Below are 21494 nucleotides of genomic sequence, written 5' to 3'. Positions count from 1 at the left end.
ATATAGCAATGAAAATGAAAGAATTGTGTACACAGAAACATGAGTCTCACAGTGTTACTCCAAAGAAACCAGGCACAAACCCATTCAGTTTATATAAAGTTCAAACCACAAGCAAAACTAAATGATAAAGTTTAGGGATGCATATTTAGGCAGCAAACCTACTAAGAAAGGAAAGGAAGAGATTACCATGGAAGTTAGATTCGTTGTTAGGTTTGATGGTAGGTAAGGGGAGTGGGTATTGATCCATAGGTGGCGCAAGAAGGAACTTCTGGGTTTTTGGCAATGTTCTATTTCTTTTTTTTTTTTTTTTTTTTTTGGTATGCGGGCCTCTCACCGTTGTGGCCTCTCCCGCTGCGGAGCACAGGCTCCAGTTTTAATGTTCTATTTCTTGACCAGGGTGGTGGTTTCATGAATATTTGCTTTGTGATAAGCCAGGGAGTTGTACATACTGGTTTTATGTACTTTGAAAACATCGGCTGTACCTCAGTCTCTGCTTCTACAGCCAACCTTCCTCAGTTCTTGAACACAATTTCATGTCTAGGACTTTTGTACTTACTTTGTCTTCTGCTTGGAAAGTTCTTCCTCCTCATCTTCCAAGAACTAATTTGGTCTGTTTTTATCACTGAGGTTTGACCTCAATGTCCCTTATTCAGTGAGACGTTGTAGCTCTGCCTTTTCTGCTCTGGCCTCCAGCCTCCAACCCCATCCTCAGCATTTCTGGCTTGTTTTCACTGCAGTTATTATTAAGTTCTGTTCTGGTGGTGGTGGTGGTGGTTACTTGTTACTGTTTGTCATCCACCTCTAGAATAAGCTCCACTCTGTGCAGGGTCCTTATCTGGCTTATTCATGACTGTAATCTTAGTGCCTAATTCAGCACCTGGCCACAGTAAACAATAAAAGATGCTACTGAATGAGTAAATTATTCTATTCCCATAGTGTGGCCCAGTGTCTGGCTCACGGTTAAGTGCATCACCTAGTATCTCTGATTGGTATAAGTAATGCTATTTGTGGTAACAGCATTGCTATAGTAATGCTATTCCCTTAACTCTGCATGGAATAGAAGCTTCTAGCGGTGTTTTCCTAGGGAACCCACCACATAAACAAATGTTACATGGATCAACGTGATTTCGTAAACGTCGCTTTTGGGCAAGACAAGACAAGCGACGCTGCGGCAGCTGTAGCAGGAGACTCAAGGAGGGTAAATACTCCCAACGGTGAGGCGAAAGACGCGCGCCAACACATTCAACGCCGTCGTGGCCGCGCCTCCGCGGTTCTCCTTGCGCGCCTTCCGCTTCCGGTGACGCGTCAGCCCCGCGAGACGCCCAGCTCCGCCCGCCGGGCAACCGCGCCCGCCAGAATCCTTTGTCCAATCCCGGGCCCCGCCGCGGCCTCGCGCCTGCGTAGAGGAGAGAGGTGAGCGCCGCGTGGACGAGGGCCGCAGCTCGCGCCTGCGCGTCGGCTTCTCCCCAGCGATTGGCTCCTGCCTCCTAGGGACGCCACAGTTCAGTTTTCACTTTCTCTTCCCCCCACCTCCGCTTCCTGTGGGCGTGGGGTTTTACTTCCGGGTTCTAGCGTCAGTCACTGAGAAAGTCGACTTGTTACCTCAGGTGGAGCGGAGTTTCAGCGTTCGTGCCTTCCTATGACCCTCTGGGGCAGGAGCAGCGTTTGTTTGGCTGACGAGCGCGGCGAGGCCTGCAGGCTCCGAGCCTGGACGCCGGGTCCGCGTCACTCCCGCCAGCGCCTCGGAGCCGCCCCGCGACGCCCGGGCGGCTTTCTTGGCACAAGGGCGGAGAGGAAGGACTGTTTGCGACGTGGAGGGTCCCGCGCGCCGCTGACGAGCCTGTGCGAACGCGGGCCCTATGGAACCGGGAGGAGGGGAGTCGCTGCAAGGGGCGGCCCGAAGGCTCCCCGGCCCGGGGAGTTGGCCCGGGCGCGGCTGGTTGGCAGGGTCCGACGGGATCTGTCACGCTTGGCCTCGAGGGCCTGAGGGGAGGAAGCGCGTGTGGAGGCGCGGACAGCATTTTAGCATGGAGAGGAAACTGAACGCTTATCTTCGGTCCGCGGGGGCGGCGGCGGCGCACAGGACAGGTGAGACTGCCTCTCGTGGACGCCCACCCAGAGGGCAGGCGAGAGGAGCCCGTCCTCCGGGGCCGAGTGCCCGGCGTGGCCGCTCGGGTTGTGCGGGGTTCGTTGTTGTCATTTTATTTTTTAATGAAAAATTGAGTTCCAGTCGACTTTGCATGCTTCTCCTGGATGCTGAGTTGACTCACGCGTTCTTGCCTGGTAGCGCTGCTCTGGGTGGGAGGGGCGGGGGTCGGAGATTTTCAGAATCGCTTTTGCTTTGCTGCTTCGGCTCTGACTCCACCTGTGGCCGCTCTCAGCTGCTAACACACCGATCTGCACCAGTTTCTAGTCAGTCAGCGTCTTCCAGGTGTGTAAGGCGTCAGAATTCCTGTTTCCCCTTTCGGAGGCGGGAAGTGTAGGGCGGTTCAGCACTTCCTTTGAGTTGCCTGTGAGAGGACCGCTGCATCCTCGTGGACGTTGTTAAGAAGTGGCCAGCTGAAGCTTTCTTTGCTCCTTGGGTTGGGACTGGCAGTGAAGTACTTTTCTAAGGATTCTTGGTTAAGGCCGCACCTCCGCTTTCCTTCTGCATAGACTTCATTGGCCGTGTGTGACCTTTTCTTTTTTAAAGTAGGCATAGAAGAGGTCTTTCCCCAGGGAGGGTCATTTAGCTGAAAACAGAAGTAGCGCGTCATCGTAGGTTGGTCCATTCAACCCAGCAGTTTGTCTGAAGGTGGCACCAAGCAGCATTTGTGGGAGAACGTGGCACATTAACCTCAAAATTGGGGGGAAGATCCTTTGAAAATCCTCAAGTTTCTCTTAATCACCACTTGTCTATTTGAAATCCATATATTTAAATACACCTCTTTTACCCTTTATTCTCCCTGTAAGGTAAAATTAGAACAGTTAGGTTTTTGAAAATATATTCCAGACGTTAAGTGCTGTGCAAGCGTACGGTGTTATTGCAGTAACGTTGGTGATCCAAGGGCCCACGGTGTTCCCCTGAAAAAGCATTAGAAGGGGAAAGGGGTTTGGATATATTTAATATTATAGGCTCTGAGATTGGTAGTAAGCTTACTCAGGAGGTTTATAACAAAGCTGCTATTCCTTAATAGTGTAAAAATACTTTTCTGTTGAAAAACTGCCTTCTAGAACCAGATAGCTCTATACAGTATACTCAGTACAACAGTAAATAACTCAGACTGGAGAAAAATTAAAAGTGACACAGTGTTCACAACTATTTTAAGGAAGACAAAGAACAGTGTTTGAAATTTTGTGTTTTCAGGACATTTGTCCAAGTGTAACCAGTTCTTTTTTAAAAAGAGCTGTATCAGGAGCATCTCCTGTAATCCAGACATAGTTGCTTAAGTGAATTAAAATCTGCAAAGTGTCTAAAAACTTAACTGAGACGTAGTGTTTGTTAAATAAATGCAGTGTGATATATCTATTTAGTGTAATTAAATAGATATGACATCTGTTTGTCAAATGAGTCTTTCATTCCTCTACTGATGGACGTTTAAATTATTTTCAAGTTTTCCCTTATAACTAAAATGCTGCAGTGATTTTTTTGCCATTATAAGCAGTGTTTCATGCGCTCATCATAGTATTTCTATGAATCGTAGACTTGATTGCTTCTGAGAGTGATGGATAATAACGCTATTAAATTACCCTCAAATGATTGTACCTTTTTATATTCACTTTCTCAAAAGATGTGTTTTGTCTCCCCACTAGCCAGCACCGGATGGTAATATTTTACTAATTTTCTAATAGTTGAAATAACATCTCATTTAAATGTTTATCTTCCTTGGATAGTAGGAAAATTAAGCATTTTTGGCCAGGTCATATACTTTGCTGATTTTTTTTTTTAATTGAGTTCTGAATTTTCTTCTTTTCTTTGACCCATTTATCTACTACCACACTGTTTTAATTATTGTAGCTTTATAATATAGTTTGGTACTTTCTTTTGAAAAAAGTTTTGGGCTCTTCTTTTGCATTTTTCTTCCAGATGAAATTTAAAATCATCTTTTCAAGTTCTGTAGAAAATCTTGCTGGGATAGATATTGTTTGTGATTGCATTGAATTTATAGATTAATTTGAGAAGAGACATTCTTTTGAGTTTTTTCTTCTAAGAGGATAGGTATGCCTCCTTGTTTCTTCTGTTAAAATTTTTGTTGTGAAATATACCATTTGTATATACTGTTTTAAAAAACAAAAACAAAAAACTGTATCTGTGTACTCTGCTTAATAGACCATCACAAGTACCTTAGAAGCCTTTGGTGTGTGCCTTTCTCCAGAAACAAAGGATTCTCTGCCCCCATCACCATGGTCGTCCTGAATTTTGTGTTAATTATCCCTTTGCTTTTCTTTACAGTTTTATGAACCATATATGTATCCTTACCCAACATATTGTTTCCTTTCACCTGTTTTTGAACTTTAAGTAGAATCATATTGTGTACTCTGTGAATTACTTTCGTTAAACGTTATGTTTCTGAGATCCATCCCTGTTGAAGCATGTACCTATAGCTCAATTCAGAAACTTGAGGACTCCTTCACAGTTCTAGGAAGTATTGAGGACCACAAAGATCCTTTGTGGATCATATTGTGGATCAATATTATATTAGATATTGAAACCAACCAATTTTAAACGTAGATATTGGTATATTTACATATACCATTAAGTATATGGTGTATTGCTTATAGAGGTGTATACCTCTAAAAAATACTACTACTAATAATAGTAAACCTACTACATCTTAAACAGCATTTTTAATGAAAAATAACTGTGTTCCAAAACCCAGAATAAGTTAGTGGCAAGAGTGTTTTTGTTTTACGTTTTCGCAAATATATTTAATGACTAGAGTCTCATGTTTGCTTCTGCACTCAGTTAGTTGCAATATACTGTTTTAGTTGAAGTATATGAAAAAATCCGGCCTCACTGAGCTGTATGTTTAGAAGAGGGAGGAATATTTTAATATTCTTTTAAATAGTTATATTTTTCTTTAATACTCATCAAAACCTAATAGTTTCTTAAAGGTTAGCTGAAGTATAGAGTTTGGAATCAATGAACTTCTCAAACTATGCGATATTAAAACCTATTGGTCTAGCTTGCATTTTTTTTAACATCTTTATTGGAGTATAATTGCTTTACAATGGTGTGTTCGTTTCTTCTTTATAACAGAGTGAACCAGCTATACATATACATATATCCCCATATCTCCTCCCTCTTGCATCTCCCTCCCACACTCCCTATCCCACCCCTCTAGGTGGTCACAAAGCACCGAGCTGATCTCCCTGTGCTATGCAGCTGCTTCCCACTAGCTATCTGTGTTACATTTGGTAGTATATATAAGTCCATGCCACTCTTTCACTTCATCCCAGCTTACCCTTTCCCCTCCCCGTGTCCTCAAGTCCATTCTCTACGTCTGCATCTTTATTCCTGTCTTGCCCCTAGGTTCTTCAGAACTTTTTTTTTTTTAAAGACTCCATATATATGTGTTATTGCACGGTATTTGTTTTTCTCTTTCTGACTTACTTCACTCTGTATGACAGACTCTAGGTCCATCCACCTCACTACAAATAACTCAGTTTTGTTTCCTTTTAGGGCTAAGTAATATTCCATTGTATATATGTGCCACTTCTTTATCCATTCATCTGTCAGTGGACACTTAGGTTGCTTCCATGTCCTGGCTATTGTAAACAGAGCTGCAGTGAACATTGTGGTACATGACTCTTTTTGAATTATGGTTTTCTCAGGTATATGCCCAGTAGTGGGATTGCTGGGTCGTATGGTAGTTCTAATTTTAGCTTTTTAAGGAACCTCCATACTGTTCTCCATAGTGGCTGTATCAATTTACATTTCCACCAACAGTGCAAGAGGCTTCCCTTTTCTCCACACCCTCTCCAGCATTTATTGTTTGTAGATTCTTTGATGATGGCCATTCTGACTGGTGTGAGGTGATACCTTATTGTAGTTTTGATTTGTATTTCTCTAATGATTAATGATGTTGAGCATCCTTTCATGTGTTTGTTGGCAATCTGTATATCTTCTTTGAGAAATGTCTATTTAGGTCTCGTGTCCACTTTTGGATTGGGTTGTTTGTTTTTTTGATACTGAGCTGCATGAGCTGCTTGTAAATTTTGGAGATTAATCCTTTGTCAGTTGCTTCATTTGCAAATATTTTCTCCCATTCTGAGGGTTGTCTTTTCATCTTGTTTGTGTTTTCCTTTGCTGTGTAAAAGCTTTTAAGTTTCATCAGGTCCCATTTGTTTATTTTTGTTTTTATTTCCATTACTCTAGGAGGTGGGTCAAAAAGGATCTTGCTGTGATGTATGTCATAGAGTGTTCTGCCTATGTTTTCCTCTAAGAGTTTTATAGTGTATGACCTTACATTTAGGTCTTTAATCCATTTTGAGTTTATTTTTGTTTATGTTGTTAGGGAGTGTTCTAATTTCCTTCTTTTACATGTAGCTGTCCAGTTTTTCCCAGCACCACTTATTGAAGAGGCTGTCTTTTCTCCATTGTATATTCTTGCCTCCTTTATCAAAAATAAGGTGACCATATGTGCGTGGGTTTATCTCTGGGCTTTCTGTCCTGTTCCATTGATCTATATTTCTGTTTTTGTGCCAGTACCATACTGTCTTGATTACTGTAGCTTTGTAGTACAGTCTGAAGTCACGGAGCCTGATTCCTCGAGCTCCGTTTTTCTTTCTCAAGATTGCTTTGGCTATTCGGGGTCTTTTGTGTTTCCATACAAATTGTGAAATTTTATGTTCTAGTTCTGTGAAGAATGCCATTGGTAGTTTGATAAGGATTGCATTGAATCTGTAGATTGCTTTGGGTAGTAGAGTCATTTTCACAATGTTGATTCTCCCAATCCAAGAACGTGGTATATCTCTCCATCTGTTGGTATCATCTTTAATTTCTTTCATCAGTGCCTTATAGTTTTCTGCATACAGGTCTTTTGTGTCCTTAGGTAGGTTTATTCCTAGGTATTTTATTCTTTTTGTTGCAGTGGTAAATGTGAGTGTTTCCTTAATTTCTCTTTCAGATTTTTTATCATTAGTTTATAGGAATGCAAGAGATTTCTGTGCATAAATTTTGTATCCTGCTACATTGCCAGATTCACTGATTAGCTCTAGTAGTTTTCTGGTAGAGTGTTTAGGATTCTCTATAGTATTATGTCATCAGCAGACAGTGACAGCTTTGCTTCTACTTTTCTGGTTTGGATTCCTTTTATTTCTTCTTCTTCTCTGATTGCTGTGGCTAAAACTTCCAAAACTGTGTTGAATAATAGTGGTGAGAGTGGGCAACCTTGTTTTGTTACTGATCTTAGAGGAAATGGTTTCAGTTTTTCACCATTGAGAATGATGCTGTCTGTGGGTTTGTCATATATGGCCTTTATTATGTTGAGGTAAGCTCTCTCTGTGCCTACTTTCTGGAGGGTTTTTATCATAAATGGGTGTTGAATTTTTTCAGAAGCTTTTTCTGCATCTCTTGAGATGGTCATATGCTCTTTCTCCTTCAGTTTGTTAATATGGTGTATCACATTGATTGACTTTTGTATATTGAAGAATCCTTGCATTCCTGGGATAAACCCCAGTTGATCATGGTGTATGATCCTTTTAATGTGCTGTTGGATTCTGTTTGCTAGTATTTTGTTGAGGATTTTTGCATCTATGTTCATCAGTGATATTGGCCTGTAGTTTTCTTCCTTTGTGACATGTTTGTCTGGTAGCTTGCACTTTAAAGGGATCTTTCACCCATGCATTGGTCATGAGGAAGATACTAGTTCACTGAATTATGTAGATTTCCCAAATGATGGCACATTTCAATATATAATACCAAAAACTCACTTACATTATCATCACCACTTTGAGAACCACACCTGTGATTCATTCGTTTTTGTTGAAGTATAATAATCTACTCTAAGAATATATTATACGTTGATCCATTTTATTCTTTATGAACATATTGGTTATTACCAACATTTGGGCCATTATAATTAGTGGAGCCATAAATGCTCTCAGTCATCTCCAAGTGCATATACACAGTACTGTTGATCGGGCATATTTGTAGTGGAAGTGCTAGATCCATTGGGAGGATATTTGCATGTTCAATTTCATTAGATAATATCTAACTTTCCCCAGATGGTGATTCTGATTTATACTCCACCAGTTGTGAATGAAACCTCCCTTTGCTCACCATTCTCTCTACATATGGCATTGTCCAACTTTTAAAATCTTTGCTGGTCTGGTAGAAGTGAAATGATATATTACTGTGGTTTTAAACTGCATTTCTCTGATTACTTAAAAGAAACGCAGGGCTGTTTTCTACAGGCTGCTTGTTTTTTCTTACTAATATCTACGAATTAAAATGAAATATGTTATATGTACTAGTTGATGAACTCTTCCTGTTGCTAAAAAAGTTACTAGGATCATTTATTTAAACAATTTAAAAACATGTAAAGGCATACGTTGAAGAAAGTCTTTCTTCCCTGTACCTGTCCAGCTCATTCCCCCAGTGTATTTTTTGATATTCCTCCTTCTTACTGTAATTTCTGCTATTATGCTCCTTTATTTTGCTCCACTTTTCAGCATATTCTAGAAGTCTTCACAAATCAGTATAGAGGAAGCATACTCATTCTATAGAGTAGGAAAAGCAGTTTTCTACTTTGTGGCTGTACCAGTTTTACCTAATCTGTAGTAGATAGAGTATTTGATATTTTTCTAATCTTTTGCTATTAAAAAAAACAAAACAGTGGTGCATGGAGTAACTTTGTAGAGTTGTCATTTTGTATGTGAGATTTCTGTACAGTTAATTTCCAAAACTGATTGTTGGGTCAATATGTAAATGCTTTTGAAATTTTGGTAAATATTGCCAAATTGCTTTTCCTTGGATTCTGCACTCTTACCTGCAGTATACCTAAGTGACTATTTTTCCTAAAACCTCGCCTCACGGAATATGCTTATACATTTATAGGTTTTGATAGTGTGATCAGTGAAAAGTGGTATCAGTTTATTTGAATTTACATTTTCTTGGACTGTTTGAGCATCTTTATATATGCTTAAAGGTCTTTCCCCCCTCTTTTTTTGTACTAACTGCTCATATTCTTTGTCCATTTTTCTGTTTTTTATTGGGTTGTTGAACTTTGGGACTTCTTTACATACTCTAGGTACTAATCTTTTGACAGTTAAGTAGGTTGCAAATTCTTTTTCTCTTTGTGGTGCTAGTAATTCTTAATTTTAAACATTCTTATTTCATGTCTGTATATTTAGAATTGTTATTTGTGGGTAGTTTGGAGTATAGCTGTAATTTTAACTTTATTCACATATGGATAACCAGTTGTGGTAGAAATTACCATTGAATCCACTTGGGTTTGAAGTTTTGGTGGTGGCAGATTCTTGACTAGTGATTTAATTTTTTTAATAGTAGCAGGATTACTTAGATTCTTAAAGAAAATTATGTCAGTTTTGGTAGATTAGATTTTTTCTAGGACTCTGTCCATTTTGTCTAAATTTGTAATATTTATTGGTACAGAGTTGTTAAAAGTGCCCTCTTCCTATTTTTAATGTCTGAAGAATGTGTAATTATGTCTCCTTTTTTCATTTCTGATAATGCATATTTCTGTTCCCAACTCCCCTCCTCCTTTTCTATTAATTCATCTTGCCTGTAGTTTATCATCGATCTTAGTCTTTTTAGTGAATCCTGTTTTAGCTTTGTGATTATCTCTATCATGTCTTTGTTTTTATTTTTTAATTCTTTTTTTATTTATTTGTTTATATTTTATACTCAGCTGCGTCGGGTCTTTGTTGCTGTGTGCGGGCTGTCTCTAGTTGCGGTGAGATGGGACTACTCTTCGTTGTGGTGTGCAGGCTTCTCGTTGCGGTGGCTTCTCTTGTTGCGGAGCACAGGCTCTAGGCTCGCAGGCTTCAGTAGTTGTGGCACGTGGGCTCAGTAGTTTGGCTTGCAGACTCAGTAGTTGTGGCACATGGGCTTAGTTGCTCTGCAGCATGTGGGATCTTCCCAGACCAAGGCTTGAACCTGTGTCCCCTGCGTTGGCAGGTAGATTCTTAAGCACTGAGCTACCAGGGAAGTCTTATCATATATTTCTTTTTGTGTTTATTTTTTGTTTTTTCATTTATTAAACTATTTTTGAGATAGCTATAGATTTGTATGCATGTGTATGCTTTAGATATGCTTATTTTAAAGAGCATCAGTTGGAATTTTAATGCAATTTTCAAACATGTTTAGCTGGGATATAGCCTATTTACATTTGCTACAGTTGCTCTTATTTTTGCTTTCTATTTGTCCTGGCTGTTTTATATTTCTTTTTTCTCCTTTTTTGTTATTTTTTTAAAATAGCTATTTAATATCTTATATCATTTCATTTTCCCCGTATATTATTTCAGAAGTTTTATACTTTTTTCTCTTTTTATAGTTATCCTAGAAATATCATGCATCCTTGACTTTTCAAAATCTAAAAATAACCAGTAGGGCTTCCCTGGTGGCGCAGGGGTTGGGGGTCCGCCTGCTGATGCAGGGGACACGGGTTCGTGCGCCGGTCCGGGAGGATCCCACGTGCCGCAGAGCGGCTGGGCCCGTGGGCCATGGCCGCTGGGCCTGCGCGTCCGGGGCCTGTGCTCCGCAACAGTAGAGGCCGCGGTGGTGAGAGGCCCGTGTACCGCAAAAAAAAAATTTTTTTAAATAATAAAAATAACCAATATCTTTACCTTCCTCTTAGATAATACAAGAACCTTAGTAGTTTAATTTTATTCAGCTCCTCATGACTTAACATGTTATTATTATGTAGTTTAATTTTTTTTTAATATTCTTACAAGACAGAAGGAGACCTGTTTAGAATTGTTATTGTGTTTTGCCGTCAGTCCTTTTTTATATTTCCCACATTTTTGCTACTTTCTCTATTATTCATTGATTGTTTTATCTTTTAGACCATCCACCTAGGGCCATTTTCCTTCTGCTTAAAGTCTATCCTTTAGAATAGATGAACTCTCTTAGTTTGTGTTTACCTGAAAGTGTCTTTGTTTCACCATCACTTAAGGGAGATGTTTTTGCTGAATATGGCAGTTTAGGTTGGCAGTTATTTTCTTGTAGCAATTTGAAGATCTCATTCCTCTGTCTTTTGGTTTCCATTATTGCTATTGAAAAGTCACCTGTCAGTCTTTCAGTTCCTTGTCTCTGGCTGCTTTAATATTTTTCCCTTTGTCTTTAGCTTTCTGCTGTTTCACTGTATCTATATTTATCTTGCTTGGGTTTATTTGGCTTTTTTAAGTCTGTAAATTGGAGGTGTTTTGAAATGTGTTTATTGACTTATTCATAATTCCTAAACTGTGAATTTCCATTTTTATGTTCTGTTGATCTGTTTGTCTTAATGTATAAATAAATCTTTTATAACCTTCATAGTAAATATTTTCTCCTGGTCTTTTGCTTTTCTTTTCCTTTGTTTCCCACAGTTTCCCCAACAGACTGCATTGCCAAACTCGTGGATTTTTGATAATCTGATAAGTGAAAAGTGAACCTTGACAATAAAACTCTGGAACTGGTCTTTTGAGAGGAGTAGGACTGCAACTACTCTTTCAGTTTTTTCATCGTAATTGGTCTATTCAGATGTTTCTTCCACTTAGACCAATGTTAGTAAATTATATTTTTATAACTTTCAAATTTATTGGTATAGTGTGTGATAATTTATTCTTTTAGAAATTTTTCCCTGTATTTGTGGTTAGCCTCCTTTTGTTGATATTTAATTTTTTCTCTTTATTGATTATATTTGCTAAAGGTTACTTATTCCAAAAGAACCAGTTTGGGGACTTCCCTGGCGGTCCAGTGGTTAGGGCTTCACCTTCCAATGCAGGGGGTGTGGGTTCAACCCCTGGTGGGGGAGCTAAGATCCCACATGCCTCATGGCTGGCGGGGGTGGGGGGGGACAAAAACCATAAAACAGAAGCAATATTGTAACAAATTCAGTAAAGAGTTTTTTAAAGAAATGGTCCACATTAAAAAAAATCTTTTTTTTAAAAAAAAGAACTAGCTTTTGGTTTTTATTGTTTAACTCAATTGGCCTTTTGTTTTTAAATTTGGCCTCTCTTTTTATTTATGAATTTTCTAAGAAGTGTCTGGGGCATACTTTCTGTTTTCTCTTAAGAATTGAGTAACACTTAATTGGATAACTAAATCCCTTGGTAATATTCTGTGTTAAAGACTCTGCCCTCCTTGGTACGGTGAAATAGACCCTGTTTAGAACCTTTGGGTACACCTGCTTCCTCATTAACTATTCAAGACCCCAACTCCTGAGGCCTGTTTTGACCAGTTGAAGCACCTGCTTCACCCTGTGGTTATCCTCCACTTCTCTATGAGCCACCTTTAGTAAATAGGCCTATTCTCTGCCCAGGGCATTTGTGATGGGATATATCTAGGGGTGGTGGTGATTAAAAAAAAATCATTGTTATGGTATGGATTAGATGTCACTTTCCCTTTTGTTATATGTGATAATCAAAATAATCTAAAGCAGGTCTTAAAATGTAATTGACCCTGAGAGAAATTTAGTCTTAGGATTTTCTTGGAAGAAGGACAAAACTACTTAACAGTATCTTTGTAGTGTATAAATACAGTAATGAGTTTAATGCAGCCATTCATTGCAGGCTGATAGTTTAATGCTGAAGCACAAATTAGTAAACGTGGTTTGATGAGCCAGAGCAAAGGCCGGTTCCTTTATACAGATGTCTGAAAATGGCACCATATCAACTTCGAAGTGATTCTAATAAAAAGTGCATAATCTTGAATATGGAAAGTATGTTCTCCAAAGAATCTGTTGACTTTTTACACAGCATAGCAAGAAAGAAAACAAAATATGATATGAGATTATAAGCATCTGTCTGATATATAGAAATCTTTTTTATAGTAGAAATGGATTTTGAAAATGTTCAAACAGTCTTCAAAAATTGAATATTAAGTCTAAAAGTAAGCCACAGTTAAATGAAACAATCATAGTACAAAGGGATTTTTAGCAATGGAAATAATTTTTTTTTACTTTTGAATTTTCTTTATATTTTTATATAGCAGGTTCTTATTAGTTATCCATTTTATACATATTAGTGTATACATGTCAATCCCAATCTCCCAATTCATCACACCACTACCACCCGCAGCCAATTTTCCCCCTAGCAGTGGAAATAATTTTTTAAAGTTTTTAAGAAGAAGGCAGTTGCTCTCCCATTGCATATGTTAAATATGCAAAGTGATTTTGCTATTTTCAATAGTAATTAATCTACGTGATTCTTTATGAATTTAAGTAATTTCCTTTGTGAGTTAAGGTCTTCCTGTATGTTTTCTATTTGTACAATACCATAGCGGCAATGATTCTCTAGGAGCTCCTGATTAGTTTTCCGCTAGCAAGTGCAGATACGGTCCAGGAAATGCATATGGATGTCTTAGATTACTTGGTTAAAACATAAGCCAAAAGGAAAGACGTCCTTAGATCAGGCCAAACACCACACACACACACGCACACACGCACACACACGCACACACGCACACACGCACACACACACTCCAACTTTATTTTTCATGAGTTTTGTTAGGGCTGTGTGGCTTAGTGGGAGGGACAAGCACCCCATCCCAACCCTGGGTGCTGGTATCAGCATCTCCTGGGCATATATGGAGTATCCAAAACCATATTCAGTAGACCTTTTATTTTTGTAAATTACAGAGCAAAGCCCCATGAAACTATAATCAGCGAGTTTACTAGACAATAATGGGAAAGCTTTATAGCAGCGGTGAGTTAGAATAACTTGGGGTCACTGTGGTGAAAAGACATGGATTTCGGTTTAGGTCTAGGATTTGCAATCCAGAATGGTTACTGAATAACCTGCAGGCAAGACCTTCGAGGGAATTGAAGCTTGGAGCGATCGTTGTAAAATAACAATAAAACTGTCCACCTAAGAGTATTGGGAGACGTCAGAAACAGGGAACTGAGGACACTCTGCTTGTCCAGCCCTCGGACCAGACTGCGGCTCCCCGAGCCGGCGCACGGCCAGGTAGCCTGGCTGTGCGCGGCTCGCGGTTCGCCACCCGCCCTCGTTGACTTTTAAAGGCACAACCCGCGCCGCCCCCGCCACACTGGCTTTCGCTGGCAGGAGGGGGCCGGAGGGGCCAGCTGGGCAGAGGGACAGCCCCCTCCGCCACACGCCATGAGGTGAGGAGGAGGGGCCGGCCCTAACCCCCACCCAGCCAGGGGCTCCTGGAGACACCTGCGTCTGGGGCCTCCCACCTGGCCGGTGAGCTGCCTGCCAGACAACTGGGTGACGAGGAGACTGGGAGAAGGGACGGACTAGGTGTCCCACCTTCAGGGGGCTTTGGGGAGTGAAGCTTTGGTGGGGCCGCCGAGGTAGGTGGTGAACAAACGGTTGTATGTACTTAAGGGTTTACGGAGCGCCTTTGCCTCCTGACTCATGGGATTCTGCGAGCGTGGAGTGGAGAAACCCTTGCCGAACTGCCAGAGAGATGGCATCACTCTTTACAACTCTTCTGTGTGTGTAGACTTACAGTATTTTAGGAAATCTTTTGAATTGTAAAGAGTGATTCCAAATGGACTTTTGCACTTCAAATAATAGCAAGGGTATCTTGGTTTTTACTCTTTCTGTGGGTGATTATCTTGACATTAGAAAACATTTAAACTTTTGTACATGGTAGACTTTTTTTAATTTAAGAAATTTTTAAAGTTTAAAAATTTTTAAGAACTTAAAAATTGTTATAAAAATCATACATTTCTCATTCTGTAGTATTTTCTATTTTTTAATAGAGAAGCTTTATCTTATGGGTCTCTTACTGTTTTGGCTTATGGGAAATGCTATTTCCATTCATTTACTTTGTGTTCATTTTAAAAACTAACTTGCTACTACTTAGGGCCATGGAAGATCTTTTTTTCCAAAATGAAAATAGCTTTAGTTCCCCAGATTATATTTATGCTTACGTAAAATTTCAGATAATACGTAAAGCTGTAAAAAGAATGAAACAGGAATTACCTGTACTTGACCTACCCAAAGATAACTTGGTAGAGCGTTGAGTACTGTGGTGCTAGGAGCTCTGCTGGGTACTGAAGGTCTTTGTGAGCAAGACAAAGAGTATCTGCCTCTGTGGACCTTACATTCTGCTGGGGAAGATGGACACACACACACCCCCAAAAGTAAATTGACAAAATAGCTGTATGTTGTAATGAGTGATTTAAAGAAAATACCTACTTTAGGTGGGGTGATCAGAGGAGGTTTATCTGAGGGAATAACTTGAGATTTCACTCAAAGAAGAGAGGGAGCTAAGCCGAGGGCAAAACAGGAGAGCGAGCGTTTCAGTCAGAAATAACAGCAAGTGCAAAGGCCTGAAAAGAGCAAAGAGCTTGAATGGAAAGACCAGGGTAGCTGGACCGTAGTAGTAAGCCAGAGGAGGGAGGATCAGGTGAGGTGGAGGAAGCAAGCAGGGGTCAGATTTCACAGGGCCATGGCAGGGAGTGTGTGTTGTATTCTGGGGGCAACGAGAAGCCGCGAAGGGTTTAAGTAGAGAAGTGAAGTGATTTGGAATATGGATTGATTCATTCAATACATGAAATGTTTATTGAAACCTTACTGTGTACCAGGCACTGTTCTGGGCACTGGGGTACAGCATGGAAAAGGATAAATTCCTGTATTCATGAAGCTAATAATCTAGTGGTGGGCGCATAATCAAATAAACAAGAAAAACATCAGATAAGCATTATACAGATGATGACCATTGTTTAAATCATAGTATATGTTCTTAAGACTTTGTGTATATATATATACATACTTCTCCTTTGTTATCAGCTTTTCTTTCCCCTAAACAACTTATGGTAGGATTTTTTCTGTGTTACATTAAATGAACAGCTTTCTTTTATTTGGAAGCATCAATTTGTTTTGTAGATTAAGTATGGCCAAAATAATACTACATAAATGAAAAAAATACTGTGCAGCAACAAAAACTTATCTAAGTCATCTGTTTGGAAAGAAGTATATAGTAACTTCCTTTGGACAGTCTGACATGTGGCTCTCCTGCCTCATCCCATGTTCCAGCAGCCCCTCATGATAACTTTGACCTGTTAATGTGGTTAGTTAAATTTATGGATTTCCTATTTATTGAACCAATTCATACATTCCTAAAATGTACCTTAATTGACTTCTGTTATTATATTAGTGTCCTGATGGATTCCCTTTGCCAATACATATATTTTAGGATTTTAGTATCAATATTCGTGAGATCTATAGTTTCCTTTCTTAGTATTTTCTTTGTCAGATTTTGGTGTTAGCATTTGACTGCTTTATAAAAAAAATCGGGAAGCTCTTTTTCTGAGTTTTGGAACAGATTAAATTGCATAAGTATTATTCTTTCATTTAATTATCAAATACATATTTACTGAACATTCACTGCGTGCCAGGCATTGGGCTGATGCTGGGTAATCACAAGTAGACAAAACAGACATGATTCCTGTCCTCATAAGGCTTGGTTTATTAGGTAAATAGACATTAGTGAAATAATTATGATTATGTAATTATAAACCATGATAAATACTCTGAAAGAAATCGTTGAAGATCTACTTTGACTGTTCTTTTCATGTATTTGAGTAAATGGTTATTGCGTTAATACACACTAAAAATTAATTCTTTTAAAATTAATATTTGTTGAAGATTTGATATGTAATTAGTTCTGTGATAAATACATAAGTAAATAAAATGAGGTCTTCATAATTATAAAAGTTAAAATAAAAATAATGGTGATAGTAGCTACCATGGTAGGTGGTATATTGCACATTTTTTGATTGAAGAAATTAAGACTTACATTAAGTAGACACTTCAGTTATGTCTGTGACACCTCCAGTTGTACACTCCTCTGGAAATTCCACTAAGATCATAGTAACAGAGTAAAGATATAAATCCACAAAGATCAAGAGAGTGAGAAAGGAGAAGATAAATGAAATCAGTATTTGGGAAACTACAAAAGAAGGTGGTCAATTACTAAATGATTTAGTGGATTAGAGAATGCTGAAGGCTGAAGAGAGGTAAGCCAACAAGAGAAGCAAGCCGATTCCCTCCACAGAATCTGGAAAAGGCTCAGGATTTAGAGGTACCAAGTACTTCTCAGGGCAGGAATATGGGTGGAATAGAAATAGAAGTATCTGTAAACTGTGGTATCTTTTAAAAAGAAAAGAGAAAATACAACTTACGTAAAAGAAGAGATTCTTTTTTTAAAAAAGGGAGAGAAATTATTCAGGAAGCAAGAAAGGATTAGATAATAAAGCTGAAGAACTCTCCTAAAAAATAGAATAGCCACAACAATTAGACAAAAAGAGTGAGAAAGTATTTAGAAAATAAAGGTCCAGTCAAGAAAGTTTTTCATCTAAGCCAGTGGCAGGAAGAAAAATCTATAACGAAATCAGTACTATAGATATGTGGGAGAATCTGGAACATGATACAGTGGGTAGCCAGTGATACCAACAGCCAGTGTCATTGAGATGGGATATGTCATGAAGGGTTTCAGAGAGGTACTGATACCTGAAATCTAAGTAAGTATTCAAATGATAAGCCAAAAAAGGGCACTAGTGTATACATTTTCAGGGCAATAGAAATAGCAAATGCAGAGGTGGAAACACGATACACATGAGGAACTGCAAGCAGTTCATTATTTGAGAAATTCAGTATACTTTACAAAAAATAGCATGTATAGTTTTATAATAGTACACCTTTTTTCAAAAAGGATTTGAGGTAGAACTGTGTGAATATATTTAAGATTCTTTAGAAAAAGTAGCAATATTGATTATATCGTTCATTATGTCAAGAGGGGAGAATTAAATTGGGATTCAGGAGACCAGGATTCTAGTGCAGACCTACCACTAACTTGTTGAGACCTTAGTGTGATAATGTTGTTGACTGCCTTCCCAGTAATCACCTCCCTTTTTCTTCCCTTCCCCCAAACCACAATTTTGTCTAGCTTTTGGGGTGATCCCATGCTTCAGGAGCAGCTTGGGCGGGTGAGAGTGGGGGGCTGTGTGACTCTTAGTTACTCTAAGCTCATTATGGTAATTCCACTCTCTTTGGTTAGTGATTGTTTTAGGAATAAACGTGTGACTCAGTTCTGGCCAATGAGTTGAGAATGGGGTGCCTGCAGAGAGAATTCTGGGAAAGCTTTCTCACCGAGGACAAAGGAAAAGATGCCCTCTCCCTGCCTTCATCTTATTCTAGCTCTGAAGATGTGTTTGAGCCCAGTGTACGGATGCAACAGAGCAGTTTTCAGGCTTAAGGGTTCCCTCCTCTGCTCCTGAAGCTGAGGATTGTTTTTAAAAATATGGTGCCTTTGTTGCTACTCCTTTTCTAAGTTGCAAGTGTAATCTGGTTTGGGAGGGTCTTTACTTCCAGCTCTGCTTTCCTCTTTGAGACCACTGTCACCAGGAGATACAGCCCTTGCTTTCCAAAGGTCACACACTCACTCTAGGAGTATTTTGTGAGCGCATTCTAAGATCTCCAGGCCACCGGGACACTTTCATCATAGAGACTTTTTCTCGTTTGTCTTGATAAAATGCAGGGTATAGCATAGTACTAGGCACATAATAGTCATCACTAATAGTTTTGTTTAATGAAGGGTGAATCAAATATTACTTATGTAGGGGTGGGGAGAGGTTTTATTTGTGTTCTATTTGATTTTATTATTTCCAGCCAGTAGAACATGGGTGTGGTTCTATAATCTGTGCATTTTGAAAGGGTTTTTTCAATGAGGCAAAATTGATTCCTGTTTATCTCTGCGAAGAAAATTTTCTTTAGAAATTAAAGAATTGGGGGAAAACCACTTCAATCTATGTGTGTTACTACTTCTTATACAGCAAATTTAGCCTTTAGCTCTGGAGACTTGACAAAGAAGGGAAACATCACAAAATTGTACCTAATGCAAACTAGATGCTCAGTAAACATTTATTTATATAGTAGATATGCCTGAAATAGAACTATTCACTTTATGATTTAATTTTTTCTTTTTTCATTTTAGCATTTATGACATTAGCAGAGAACAGGACTATGTCAAGAAGTCCGGGGGTATACTTGGTGCAAATGAATTAAGACCACCCTCCCAGCTACATTCCCGAGACAAGGTTCATATCAGAGAAGAGTGGGTACTAAACTAAATGCTATAAGCTATTACTAATGAATCCAAAGCTGCACAGTACAGTTTTTTAGATTTTAATTTAGATCATGTAAAATGAAAGGACTTTTTTAAAAATTCTAACTTCCAGTAGCTACAGATTTCTTATAATTATTAGTCCAAAATTGATAGGTGATTAAGTTTGCAAATTGCATCAGAAAAGGTGTGTGTGTTCAAGAGAAATTGTCACACTCCTCTATTTGTATTTCTTTGAAATTATGATTTATTTTACTTGATTTTAAATTGAGATATTTTAAATAGTAGAAGTAATACATGCTTATGTAAGAAAAATCTAAATTGTAGTGATATATATAAGGCAAAAGTATAAGTTCTCCTTTTTGTCCACTCCCCAATCACCATTGGTGTATATACTGTTAACGGTTGGATTTCCCATCTTTTCTACATCTTTTTCTGTATACTTCCAAACACATAATTTTTTATGGTTTTTTTTTTTTACCAAAATGACAGATAATACATATTATTCACTCAGTAGTATACAATAGATATCTTTGTACGTCAGTATATACAGATTTACTTTGTTTTTATTTAGTAAGTGCAAGGTGTTTCCCTATTGATGGCAATTTAGGTTGTCTCCAGTGTTTTTGCTGTTATAGGTGTTGGTGCATGGAACACCCTTGGACATATAACCCCTGCACTTATGCTAATATTTCTGAGGAACAGATTCCCAGAAATGGAATGGTTATTTGGTATGCCCATTTAAGTTTTTGTTACTTTCTGCCAAATTGTGTTCTAAAAAAGCTGTATATATCTTAAACTGGCAGTCCTTTGATATCTTAAAGGTAAGGGTAGTACATTTTAGGATTAGGTGATTAAAGAATGGGCTGTTCCTTCAACAACTGTCAAATGACCTACTTAGAGGAGATACAGTATATAGGCATGGAGAGTATTAAAAGGTGTAGGTTGCCTTCTACTAATAAGGGCCTTTAATGGCACATATTGTTGGGTTCTTAGTGTTTCTGTCTCTGATAAGTGCTATTGCTTAATTCACAAACAGGAGTTGTGGTCATGTAAGTCTGGGGGAGATGTAGAAGTGGCTAGATTCTGTTAGATTACTGTGACACCTAAGTTGTTGACGTTTGTTCATCTCATTATTTGCTTTCAGACCAGATGCTTATAGAATGGAAAATAGATACCTGTGGTATAGCATCAGAAGCTGGTTTATAATTTTTTTATCTCTCTTATTAGAAGTTATAAAGAGAGAAAAAAGTGTCCCGAAATCAGACACTCAGTATCCCTGTCATGGATTTTGAGATGGGGGAGATTGATGCAGGGCGCTTTGAGCAGAATCCAACTTGTTGTGTCAAGCTTGACCTAACTTTTTTTTTTTTTTTTTTTTTTTTGCAGTACGCAGGCCTCTCACTGTTGTGGCCTCTCCCATTGCGGAGCACAGGCTCCGGACGCACAGGCTCAGCGGCCATGGCTCACGGGCCCAGCCGCTCCGCGGCATGTGGGACCTTCCCGGACCGGGACACGAACCCGTGTCCCCTGCGTCGGCAGGCGGACTCTCAACCACTGTGCCACCAGGGAAACCCAAGCTTGACCTGACTTTTAAGATCCAATCCACAAATGGCAGAGAAACGTGCCCAAAGCCAGGTGCTACAGGAAAGAATATTAACTCAGTTTTCAGAGCCATTTTGATTCAACTTCAGTTTTTTCCATGTGCTCTTTGTTGATCACTTAAACAGTAAGGGACACTCTTTATGCTTTACAGACAGGTACTTTTCAAGTTACCTTCTTAGATGTTGCTTTAGATTTCTTTGTGGAATAGCCCCCTCTTCTTTCTCTTAATATTCTGATCATCTTGAATGTTAAACTAGAGCATGTGCATTGCTCAGCAAAAAATGAAACTATCCATTTATTTAATGCTCCTCGTTTTGTACGCTTGTTTTAGGCGGTTAAATGAAAGCGCATTGTGTGGGAAGAGACAACGTCAAATGATTTATCAGTAAAATTCTCATTATGTCCTTAATTATAGAGCAGGAAACTTGTGCTTTCTTGAGAGTATAATTGAGGTCATTTATTATGAAGTCATGAAAGATTCAGGGTTTACTGTGGTTTTCCATTAACTTCTCTTTTGATATGCTTTTCCTTCTGCCAACTGTAAAATTATTACTTTTCTAACATATGGCTATTTGGAGAGTGCTGACATAAAAAGGAAGCATTTTTAACCATAAATAAATGGTTTTAGAAGTTACAGTATAAAAGT

General features: G+C 38.9%; 1 long non-coding RNA gene across 2 annotated transcripts; it reads left to right on the top strand.

The window, feature by feature from the left end:
- Positions 1–779: 779 nt before the first annotated feature.
- Positions 780–21003, top strand: LOC149749493 (uncharacterized). 2 transcript variants are annotated; one of them, XR_016392571.1, is made up of 3 exons: positions 780–2088; positions 19115–19217; positions 20633–21003. It is a non-coding gene; the product is annotated as an uncharacterized LOC149749493 (long non-coding RNA). The 2 variants fall into 2 exon arrangements; XR_016392572.1 differs by having other exon boundaries at positions 19115–19234.
- Positions 21004–21494: the final 491 nt, after the last annotated feature.

This window comes from Delphinapterus leucas, chromosome 3 (genome assembly GCF_059928025.1).
Source record: "Delphinapterus leucas isolate spDelLeu-1000000601 "Yukka" chromosome 3, BTC_Dleu_Yukka2, whole genome shotgun sequence".
NCBI lineage: Eukaryota > Metazoa > Chordata > Mammalia > Artiodactyla > Monodontidae > Delphinapterus > Delphinapterus leucas.
This window is presented reverse-complemented; position numbering and strand designations above follow the sequence as displayed.